Source organism: Pinus tabuliformis, chromosome 7 (genome assembly GCF_031772625.1).
Source record: "Pinus tabuliformis cultivar Carrire ecotype Pingquan chromosome 7, CPIR1, whole genome shotgun sequence".
NCBI classification, from domain to species: Eukaryota; Viridiplantae; Streptophyta; class Pinopsida; order Pinales; family Pinaceae; genus Pinus; species Pinus tabuliformis.
Window position 1 is genome coordinate 936,110,920 of NC_142293.1, and position 10,873 is coordinate 936,121,792.

The window sequence follows — 10,873 nt, forward strand, 5'->3', positions numbered from 1 at the left end:
CCTCATGCAAAGCTTAGATCACCCAACGCTATGATGTTGCCTCAAGAAACCAACAACAATTCCTTACAAGATGCAAAATTCCAGCCTCTGGATCTCTGGGATGAGGGATCCATATATAGATGTCTGTAAGGGAGATGAGTCAGCTTGTTATTTGATTAGTGTCTTCCCTCTGATAGTTCTTGCTTCCACTTGGAGATTGATGATCTCTTACTCATCCTTGGTCGAATTCAGAGAGGCAAGTGTCACAGGAGAAGTTTCTGGAAGATTCCATGCTTCTCCACCTTGCGGATTGACACTGCCATTTGTCTCTTCTCGCCCATCGCACCCCATAGAAGGGATTTTTGAAATGCAATGCACCCACTAAGATGCAACGCACTTTGTCTATGGAGCAGGTGAAATGATCTAGTTTTGACTAGTTCTGAGTAGTTTTTCATGGAGAACTTCTGGGAGAAGCTGTAATTAGTTAACCTTGTTCCTTTAGGGGTTGGAACAACACTTTTAGGGACTTAGGAGCCCTTGGTTTATGGATATTTTATGCTTGGGGTTGTAGTGCCCAAAAATGTCTATAACAGTTGCCCCCTAAAGCATGAGGTCGTTAATCTTATTTGATGTCAGGTGAAATGCTTTATCATGAGGATCTGAAGTTCTTTTAAGCTGGAAGGAGACCTATAATAAGATACAATACAATAAATTATCTTCATAATATTTTCATGATCTAGCTAAGGCGGGCATTCCCATGCTCAGCTTTATAAATTCATTTTCATGTACATAAGACAGACAATCGTCTGAGTCTAGACTGATGATTCTGGTAGAGCCATCATCCCTTTGATTGGATGATTATCTGTGCAGCAACGATGTACATTTGATGTCTTTATTTCCCTGAATATATATCACAGCCCAGATGGATGAAACTAGATCCGGGGTCTTCAATCTCGTTTGATATTCACTCAAAGTACAAGTCGATCCATGTGAGAGATGTTCTGGAGTCGAACATGGAAAGACATCGCCTAATTACCAGCCAATGATGTAAGCTGTTAACAAGCGTGAGAGGAATCACCGATAATGATAATGGCCCTCAAGGTACTGCAGTACAATTCACGTGGTGTGAATAAAGGACTTGGCGTCGAACACCACGCAAAATCTTTCGGTCGAAGGCCGTTGATGTAAACCTGTTGCCGGAAGTGAGAAACTTGCCATTGAGGCATGCAAGCTTCAAAGTACTGAAAGGGGTGTCCCTAGATCGACTTCTTGGATAATGAGCTGATGTCGATAAGAAGCGATCCATCATAGGAGGGCCTTAATGAATCCCACATCAATGACACTGAATGGAGCAAATTATTTTAATGGAGGTGAAAACAGTCTGATGATATAAGGTTCAAGGTGGCGGTCATGAAAGAATGGAGCGTAAATGTATTGTAGCGGGTGAGACATAGGTGACTTCTCTGAGTGACTTCCCTTGAACATACTCGCGACACTGACATGATGGATTGGTAGCATTAACCCCAAATGTGGATGGTGTGATGTGACCATGGTGATGTGACCGGTGAATGAAACAACCCAACCCGACTTGGATGCAGAGTGAAAGTGTCATGTTCAAGAGCGACTTGCTACCAACAAAGTTTCTTCAAGTTTCTTCCCAATTTTTCCCCAGTCATTGCTGACCAGTACCTCTTTATTTTTGCCAAGCTTGAGGAGGATAACATATGCTTGTTATATAATTTTCCCTTCGGGCAAACCCATCGCTATGTTTTAACGAGCCTAGTGATAGTGAAACTCGTTCTTGTCTGCTATGGACAAGTTTGTCGCTATTAGGTTTTAACGAGTTTAACGACAAAGATAACTCGGTCCTTTTCAATTTTAGAGAGTCTGAAAAGGGACGTAAAGGAAACTCCAAAAATCCTTTTTCATCATCTAATCCCTTAGGTCCGAAAAAGTATAAAACAATACAGAAGGGATGAATTTTCGATACTTTTAACGAGCCGAACAAAACAAGCGCTCGATCTTTTTGTGTAATAATCCCTCAGGTCCAAAAAGATTAAAATCTAAAGGAGGGATAGCACTTCCGGTCCCTTTAACGAGCTGGAGAGGCCAATGGCTCGGCAATCTTTTCATATTTTACGAGTCAGTTGAAAAGAGCTTAAAGGAGACTCGTCTTTGAGGAACGAGTGATAAATTTGGGTAGCAGCTGATTCCAGGTAAGGTTTGGAATTTTCCAATCACGGCAGTGTTACAAGGATGGCTAACAGGATCACTCTTCGCAACTGTTCCTCAAAAGGGGTAAACAATCAAATGGAGGTGAATGATCGGCCAATACAGAGTGGAGGTGATGATGAGAACATGACCAAGGCTTTAAAGGCTGAAGTACTACATTCACGACGGTTATTTACCGGAAATTGGTTCATTTTTTATTGAGCTTAAACGCTGGGGGAAACATTTGCTCATTGCTTATGTTTATTTTTTAACGAGCATGAAGTCCACGTTAAAACTGCTCGATATATCCAGTCGTATAATAAGATGTCTCATATATAAAAACGACAATTTTTCAAATCTTTGCCCCACATCCTTTCTTTATGAAAGTTAGGAAACGACCAATCCTACGAGTTTAAAGGGTTAGAGGACCTAAAAATTTCAAAAAATAAATGGTCGCTCTTTGCTTGCACACCAAAAGGTTTGCATGCCCCTAGGTATAAAATAGAGTTTCAAGGTCACCCTTTAATCTACCGACAAAAACATTTGTTTTATCGGGAAAGGTTTACCTCTTTCAGGTTACCAAAGATTGTTTTATCTACACCGCAAACAAAACACTTCCTCAGCGATGCCTATCGAAATAGACAAAGGTGAATGGCGCAGACGTCTCCACTCACATAACTTTGACAAGAGAATCTTGTTCCAGTCCAACCCCCTTTTCCAATCACGGACGAGAGTGTCAGACCAGTCATATATCTCTCACGAAAACCTATCCTATACCTGAAGTTTTCCTGTCGAAGCAGACCAGGGTGCATGCCCCCTGGGTTTCAGTCATGTCCCCTGAATCACTCGCGCTCATCAGGTGGACGGATTGGGGATTGATGAGACATTCCTTGCGTGAAAATAGCATTTAGGGATGGTATATGACTATTTGCTATGCGTGAACCGGGGAATGAAAGCTGGTCTACGAGCTTGACCACTCTTCCTTCGTGCGGAAAACACATTACTCTAAAGAGTGATGAGACAATGGCTCCCATGCAATAAATATAGTCTCGTCCAAGGAGTATATTACGATCTAGGGGTCCTTGGACTACCATTACGTTCATGTGAACGGTTTTCCCTCTCAATGTTATGGGCACATTGGGAAGGATCCCTAATGGTCGACTGGTTCCTTTGTCAAAGCCTGTTAGATTTCTCATCTCAGGTAAAAGCGATGGCGAACCAAGCGCTTTCCAAGCAGTCGAGGAAAGGATACTCACAGAAGCCCCTTCATCTATGATGGTATTGGCCATAACCATTCTATATACTTGAGCAATGATTCAGAATGGTACACTAGCCGGTAAACGGGGTCTGCCTAGCTGATTCCAGTCGAAGGAAACAACTAGGTTGTCTGGAGGTGGGACCGAATAGACGGCCGGGTACGAATCTGACGAACTTCCTTCCTGCGGTAAAGGAATGGGTAAATTTCCCCCATGTTCATCGGAGTCTGTGTTTACAAAAAGAATTTGGACGGTGTCATCCTTGTTCTCTTCGGTGACTGTATCATCTGAAGATGGAACCTCTGAAGGCAAGACCGGGTCAACTGCCGCCTCGACCTTTTGACTTTCGTCTGGTATGGGTTCAGATGGTTTATCTTCAATGATAGATGCTTCGTCCGACCACCTGGGCGGGTCAGCCGGATTCTCGACTAGTGACGTACTCGGCATGAGTTTCTTATATCCAGGAGGAAGTGGTAACGGTAAAACCGGACGATCGTCCAAAAATATTTTAGCCTCGTCTAAGAAGGGACAACGGTGGACGGCATGATCTCCTTCACACAGTTTACAAGAAAATTTGCACTTTCCTTTTTGTCCAGGGGCTTCACTTTCACTAGTCGACGGTGTGCTTTCAACATGATCATCAGAGGTTGACGAGACCGGTTTGTGCAAACGAGGGGACCGGTCCCTTAAGATCCGAGGGATGCAGGGACAATCTCTATGATAGTGGTATCCTTTGCAAATGACACATGGCGATTTGGGCCTGGTCGGTGCAGTGTGTGGATTTTCGCTAGACGACACTTGGTTGCCCCTTTTCGCCTTTGGCTCCTTCTTCTTCTTCTCTTTCTTCTTCTTTTCCTTCTTCTTCTCAGGTACTTGATTGTCGGCTTTACCAGCCTTATCAAGCGAAGAGGAAGGAGGAGAGGAAGAATTGGATGAAGTAGAGTGTTGGGGGGTAACTCTGGAATTGTCTAGTTGCTGACTCGATTGTTCAGGAATTGCGGTGTTCTGAACGACGGAGGTTGAGAAAAGCCATACGGGCAAGCCAATCGTCAATCCTTGAAGTGACAATGTGGCCATGTGGGGTGCACCAACATCTCCCCAAGAGGAGAAGGGACTAGGCTTTCCTCCAAGGGGAACTCCTTGGTTGGTGGACTCCATTCTCTCAACCTAAGACCAACGTAAGAAAGGTGGTGATTATTCCGTTTAAAATAAATTTTAGACGCTTTGACACAACTTGTTTTTTCAATTTTAAAGAGTCGAGAAAAAACAAAAGATGACTCTAGTTGCCTTCGATTTTTAATGAGCCTGAAGTGACAAGTGCTCAGATGGACCTTTTCCATTAAGGAGTCTGAAAAGGAACGAAAGGGACTGCTCTGGAAATCTAGGCAGAGGGATTACCAAACCAATCGCAAAACTGCAGAATACTTTTTACGGTACGACAGTCAATCTTCCCGAATGTTGTGTTCAGTGCATTGCGATCGTTAGGGCGGAAGACATGGCTTCCTATGGATAAAGGATTAAGCCTATTGTGGTCTCCCAAAATATACTCAACAGTACATGGGAGCACAAGTTCGTACTGGCACTTATCGTCTCAAAGTGGAGGAATCACCCAACCAACAGTGAGAACAACAGTTACCAGGCTTTACGACACCAGAATACGTCTCTAGCCTAGACTTCTAAATGTTATGCGTTAGGTTCCAAAGCGTTGTTAGATTCATTAAATTATTTTATAGTTGATCTTGCTTAAGAAATTTGCCTTTCAGGTTCACCATGTGATGTAGATGTACAATTCCTAAAATGCAATCTAAGATGATAAACAGTCGTTTTATCTTCTTTATGCAATGAAAATCCTAGCTACTAAGGAAAGAAAGACAAAATTCTTTCAACAAAGAGCAAAGAGCACACACTATATGCACTTTCCTAAATCAAACCAATCAAACAGTCTAAATGCAAATGCACATGCATGTATTTTTTTTCGGCCTTCTTAATATGTGAATGATGAAAAGAAAGCTAATGCGCAAATCTGAATTATTTTTCAAAGCAACAATTACTAACAAGTTTCTTTTCAAAACCAAAATGAAGACAATGACAACACTTTGCGATTTGGAAATGAAAACTTGCTTTCGACACTAGAAAAACTACTAATTCAGATCAATGCAATAGTAACAGGGTAATCGACCATCAAGAACAATCATATTCTCTTCTATGACTGAAAACGACACTTGCGACACTTTCAAATCAAGAAACGACAGTACAATTACGTTACTTTTTTGCAAAGGAGAACTGAAAATGACTCAACAAATACACAAAAACATTTACAGTTCTTTGCACAATGGAGGTGGAATAACAACAAGGAAAGGGGTTTCAAACAGAGGTGTACTGAGTACAGGCAGCAAAACTCTTGAATAGATCTGAAAAGAGTGAACACAGAAAACAAAATTTAGGTACAATGCCTAGTCTGATCAACGCACCTGTAACACCGTGAATTTGAAATGCAGTGCACCTACTACACTTGGGAAATGCGCTGAATTTGAGATTCACAGAATGGACAATGCGTTGGGCTAGGGACGAGACTTTGATTTGGTTCTGGGTCACAGTTTGCAGTTCAGTTTAGGGATTTTGGCCGAGCAAGTGGTAATCAGTAAATCAATCACAGGGGTAGATCCAAGGAGGTTACTAGAGACACCACAAGGGCAATTAAAGAGTTTGTAAATCAGTTGTTTAATTCATAAACAAAACCTGGAGATTGACTGAAGCGGCATTTATCTACTTTGCATTTGCATAGCAAATGCAGTTCGAAAGATACCTGGCTCAACTTCAGGCTCCGTCTGTAAGTTTATAAAGTAAACAAATGTAGATAAACAAACAACCTAGTCGCTCCCCAGTGGAGTCGCCATTTTGTTACAGGGAAAAGTGTCTATGCAGAACTGCTAATCCCACAAAGGCGGGTAGCTGCCTTAGAAACAAACAAAGTAAAACTACTTTCGTTTTCCTTTATGAAAGATAGATGAAAGAAGAATAAAGGAGACCAACCTTCTGTCTTGCGCTTGGTTCCTAGTTCAATTCCTCTCTCTTATGATAGTCCTTTGCTACTTGCTTTCTTGTATACCCAGCTTCACATAGTACCTGTAGAATCAAAGCAGCATAACACTATACGAGAACATGGATCTATTATCATAAACAATCTAGGATCAAATTTAAATTGACCATACAAATGCATGAAACATAAATTACACAAGAGTATGGAGGAAAACTTGAATAGCTTTATTGATAATCAAGAAAGAGCCAAGGGAGTTACAACTAGTTGTTCTAACCCAACATCATCCTCTCAGCAAGTCAGCCCTTCTTCATCTCATGCAAAGCTTAGATCACCCAACACTATGATGTTGCCTCAAGAAACCAACAAAAATTCCTTACAAGATGAAAAATTCCAGCCTCTGGATCTCTGGGATGAGGGATCAATATATAGATGTCTGTAAGGGAGATGAGTCAGCTTGTGATTTGATTAGTGTCTTCCCTCTGATAGTTCTTGCTTCCACTTGGAGATTGATGATCTCTTACTCATCCTTGGTCGAATTCAGAGAGGCAAGTGTCACAGGAGAAGTTTCTAGAAGATTCCATGCTTCTCCACCTTGCGGATTGACACTGCCATTTGTCTCTTCTCGCCCATCACACCCCATAGAAGGGATTTTTGAAATGCAACGCACCCACTGAGATGCAACGCACTTTGTCTATGGAGCAGGTGAAATGATCCAGTTTTGACTAGTTCTGAGTAGTTTTTCATGGAGAAATTCTGGGAGAAGCTGTAATCAGTTGACCTTGTTCCTTTAGGGGTTGGAACAACACTTTTAGGGACTTAGGAGCCCTTGGTTTATGGACATTTTATGCTTGGGGTTGCAGTGCCCAAAAATTTCTATAACAAGGAGGATGCTAGTTCAGGTGAAGTAGTAGCTGCTACTGTTTATCGGCAACTTGTGGGTTCACTAATGTATCTAGTGAACACACGACCAAACTTATGCTTTGCAGTGAACTAGCTGAGTCAAGCTATGGTTCAGCCTACCAAGCTATTTTGGAAGGCAGTGAAGCATGTGCTGAGATACCTCAAAGGCACATCTCAGTATGGATTGTGGTACAAATGGATATAGGGAGTGAAGCTTCAGGGTTTCACAGATGCAGATTGGGTAGGGAGTCCATCAGACTGGAAGAGCACTTCTGAAGGAATCTTCAACCTTGGTTTAGCTGCAGTTTCCTCGTACAGCAAGAAACAGAGGCCAGTTACACTTAGCTCAGCAGAGGTTGAATACATGGCTGCCAGTCAGGCAACATGCGAGGCCATTTGGATGCGGAAGATTCTAGTGGGATTATTTGGTCAGAGGATGGATCCAACTGTGACCTACTGCGATAATCAAAGTTGTATCAAACTCTCTGAGAATCTTTTTTTTCATGATAGGTCCAAGCAAATTGATATCTGGTACCATCAACTTCGAGACTATGTGGTGAAGAGGATCATGTTGTTGCTATATGTTTTGACTGAGGAACATGATGTAGATATTTTGATTAAGGCATTGTCAAAATGCAAGTTTGAGTTCCAGAGAGACAAGACTCGAGTGACTGATAATCCCTTTCTTGTTGAGAGGGAGTGTTGAAAATAGCAACAAGAAATGCTAAAAATAAAAATGCTAAAAATAGCACTGCTATAAATAGCATTTTGGTATACATTCCAATTTTAGTTAGTCCGTAAACTAAAATTGAGAATTAAAATTCGAATTTGATCTTAGTAGTTGTTTGTGAAATAATTAATTAATTCATCTTGAGTTAATTAGTTGTAGGAAATGAACATGAAGTCTATGTGAAGACATGCAATAGCTTCTCCATTGATTGAGGAAGTTATCCCTTGATTAAAGGAGATCAGGATGAGTTGTACTTTGAGTTGTAATTAGTTAGCTCAACTAACTGAGTTAATTCCAGTTAGATTAGTTCAAATAGTTTGTTGAAATAATTGTGAGTTAAATTAGTTAATGCATGCATGCATGTAATTGATGCATTTCATATAACTGAATATTCTCTCATAAATAACTCATGCATGCTAGTTCAGTCAGAGACCTAGTTGAGATCAGATGATGGGACAGTGTACTATCGGTTGCAGGAATATTCCATGGAGGATATCTCTTGCATGCAAAAGGAATTCATTCCTTGGAGATTGTGTAGTTAGTTTTGAGTTTTATGAGTGTGTGATGAGGCCAATTCACACAGGTGACAGCATTGGACCCCAAGAGAAACTGCACAAGGAAATATGAGGCTTGGAGGGCTGAGGGAAGGCATATCTTGTGTCTATTCAGTCAGTGAGCTGTATTGTTGGATTGTACTGAGAGCAGGATAGCTTGTGAGCTAATGCTTTGTGTAATCTAAACATATTTCCATTCGTATGATAATACAGAGATTGGTGTTTTTAGCTGAGGCTTTCCCTAGAGTATTCTTCTGTGTTCATGTGTGATTTATTTCTCATTCTTAGTTATATGTGTTCTATTTGATCTTGCTCATAATCGATTGAGCTTCCACAATTTTGTTGTAGAAGTAGATCTTGTATTTTGCTTTATTATATTGCATAATTTGTTGATCTACAGTGAGAATTTGTACATTTAACAACACATGAATCCATGGCATGGGCACAACCATCTAAATATAAAGGGTCATGTGTATGGATCCATGGCATGGATGCAACCATCTGACTAGAAAGGATCATATGTATGCATCCACGACATGGATACAACCATCCTGACTAGAAAGGATCATGTATACAATCATGAATATAAATAACTCCATGCAACATGGATTTATTAGATAAAATCCAGGGTCTTCAAATTCTTTGTCCTGATCCAACTAAAGTACAAATCTAACCATGCGAATAGATGTGTTGAAGTCAAACATGGTAGAAACCACCTGATTATCGGTCAATGAAGTAAACCGTTAATAGATAGGAGAGAAACCACAAATAGTGACAATGGTTCTCAAGGTACAACACCACAATCTACAAGTGTGACTAAGAAAACTGAAGTCAAATGCTAGCAGAATCATTCGATCGAAGGCCAGTGATGTGAACCTATCATCAAATGTGAAGAACTTGCCATTGAGGCATGCAAGCTCCAAGGTACTGAAAGGGAGTTTCTAGATCATGTTCCTGGATAATGAGTTGGAGTTGAGAGGAGGTGATCCATTGAAGGAAGGGCATAATGTTTCCCACATCATCGACACAAAACAAAGGACTTTGTAAATTTGGTGAGAGTGATTTAGGATTGTAGCAGAGAAGGTAAAATGGGCTATAAGAGGTTTGAATTTATAGACAAAACTTCTCTTGAACATATCGACGACACGACTCTGGAGTTTGGCAACATTTGATTCAAAATGGGATCAATGGTCATGATGATGATAAGTAATGATCAAATGAGAGGAAAATGGATTTCCCAAACCCAGGAAGACAAGTGACTAAGTGAGGATATCCCAAACCTGACACAAAATGCAAATGAGTGTCATGTTCAAGAGTGACATGTTTCCTTTCATACAAAATACAAGACACATTTACTTCCATTCCCCCCCCAATATTTCTAGCGAGTACCTCTTTATTTTTAATCACAAGCTTAAAGAGGATACCATATGCTTTTTGTATAAGTTCATCCTTCAGATGAATCCTAGTAAGTTTAACGAGTCCTAGGAAGGAGTAGGTCAGTCTCATCATGGTGACAAGTCCTTTGTCATTTTAGTTTTACGAGTTTGACGGAGGGTTAACTCGACATATTTTTCATGTTTAGAGAGTTTGAAAAAGAGGTGGAAAAAAAACTCCAGAGGTCCCTTTTCATTTACAATGGTGTTGGCACAAGCAATGTTATTATCATTTACACTTTCTTGTGTATTAATTCTACCTGAAGTATTGCTTTTGACTAATTTGCTTTGTCCAAAAATGTTCTATATATAACCCAGACAATGCCATGAAAAATCTTGTGAGTTATATTGTTACTGTAGATATATTGTTTAAGTTTTAAGAAAAAGATATTTATAACTATTTAAGTATGCATTTATAAATATTTTACATTGTGGTAAATTTAGTTTATATTTATTTTTTATTTTTTTTAACTTTTATAAATGTATAGAATAATTAATGTAAGTCATTAACTTATAAGTTTAATTTATTCTTATAGACTCTAAAGTAATAGAACTATTAAAAAAATGGAATTTTGGAAATTTGTCATCTCTTTATATGTGACTCTATATTGTATAGTGTTTCAAATTCTAGATTAGGGACAATGAAGAGAAATATGGATTGCTCATTTCTTTTATGAATTGAGAATATTGAACTAAAAATTGCCACAATGTTATAAAAGCCTAAAATTTGGGGAAAAATTAGAGAAAGAAATACACTAAGAAAACCCATT